Source organism: Poecilia formosa, unplaced genomic scaffold, assembly GCF_000485575.1.
Source record: "Poecilia formosa unplaced genomic scaffold, Poecilia_formosa-5.1.2 Scaffold18, whole genome shotgun sequence".
NCBI lineage: Eukaryota > Metazoa > Chordata > Actinopteri > Cyprinodontiformes > Poeciliidae > Poecilia > Poecilia formosa.
In genome coordinates, this window is record NW_006799957.1 from 4,116,220 (window position 1) to 4,117,789 (window position 1,570).

Consider the following 1,570-nt stretch of genomic DNA (forward strand, 5'->3'; position numbering starts at 1 on the left):
GACACCACAGAACCCTTGTTGACCTTTAGTAAGCACCTCTGATGAACAGAACATGTAAAATCTGTTTTTGAACCAGAGACCTTTTGCATGGGAAGCACATGGGATAACCACTACACTACAGAAACTCATGCTCTTTGCAGTGTTCCTGGTAGATGATCCACATTTTGTTAGAGACTAATGTCAACGATGGGCATGGAACAATGTCAAATACTTACAGATCCTCTCAGAGAGCACAGTAACTTGGTGAACAAACTGTCAGAGTTATACTTGTGCCTAATTTCACATTGCAGCCCATAAACTAAGCCTGGGATCAAAAAATGTATTGAAGATGTCATTAGCAGAGACAAATGGTTCTACAGAGACTTGGCTAAATGGCTAAAAAATAAAATCAATACTTTAAAATAAAAGATGGTTCAAAAATAAAATGAAGACGTTAAATAAAAAAATATCTCTGAAATACAATCAACACTTGAAAATTAAAAATGGTTCAAAAATAATATCAACACTTCAAAATACAAAATCTCTGGAAAATAAAATATGATGTATGTTGTTTTGAAAAACATTGGAATATAAGCACTTTTATCAAATCTTCATTGTGGTCAGATTGTGTCAGTTCTTCTTAAGTCCATGGAAACTCAACAGTTTGTAAGGTAGGTGAGTTAGCTCAGCAGGTTAGAGCACGGTGCTGGTAATGCTGAGGTTGTCGGTTCAAACCCCATATGGAGCAATTCATGTGTAAGGTCTTTCAGACAATCAACACTTCAACATAAATAAGGGTTCAAAAATAAAATCAACACTTCAACATAAATAAGGGTTCAAAAATAAAATCAACACAAAATAAATAAGGGTTAAAAAATAAAATCAACACTTTACAATAAACAAGGGTTCAAAAATAAAATCAACATTTCAACATAAATAAGGGTTCAAAAATAAAATCAACACTTTGCAATAAATAAGGGGTTCAAAAATAAAATCAACACTTTACAATAAATAAGGGGTTCAAAAATAAAATCAATACTTCAAAATTAAAAATGGTTCATTTATGTTTTCGCATCCACCTGGATAATATGTAGTTGCGCCCCATTAATCCATTTGAGGAGCCGGTAGTTATTTTGAGGAAATAAATGGCGACGCAGAAGTTAATTAGACTGTAACATGCGTCCACTGCTCAACCACTGCGGACGTGGCTCCGCTACTGCGAATAATTAAAAACCGCTGGAAGTAACTCATCCAGCGGATTTAGCAAATGGAGCCTCCTGGGTTCACGTTACCCAGGAGAGCGGCGGTCTGGAGGAGCTGCAGACGTAACATCTGTCCCTTTCGGAGAAGCGAAACCACGCAAATAAATAAATAAATAAATAAATAAATAAATAATCCTGGCAGAAGCGCACACCGGACCGCACAGGGTAAAACACTCAGAGTTCAGTTGATCTGTTTGGACCAGACAGATCCAACTGACTGATGAATTAGCGCAGATTTTTCTGCAGATGGGAACCAGGAGGAAATGTGTTCAGACCCCAGCGGGTGAAGTGATGCTAATTTAAGTGAAGTCGCTTAATTTAATTTATTA

General features: G+C 36.4%; 1 protein-coding gene across 12 annotated transcripts in view; it reads left to right on the top strand.

Moving 5' to 3' along the window:
- The window catches only part of dock3 (dedicator of cytokinesis 3), a 153,590-nt gene that overhangs the window by 121,646 nt on the left and 30,374 nt on the right, over window positions 1–1,570 (top strand). The window lies entirely within an intron of this gene.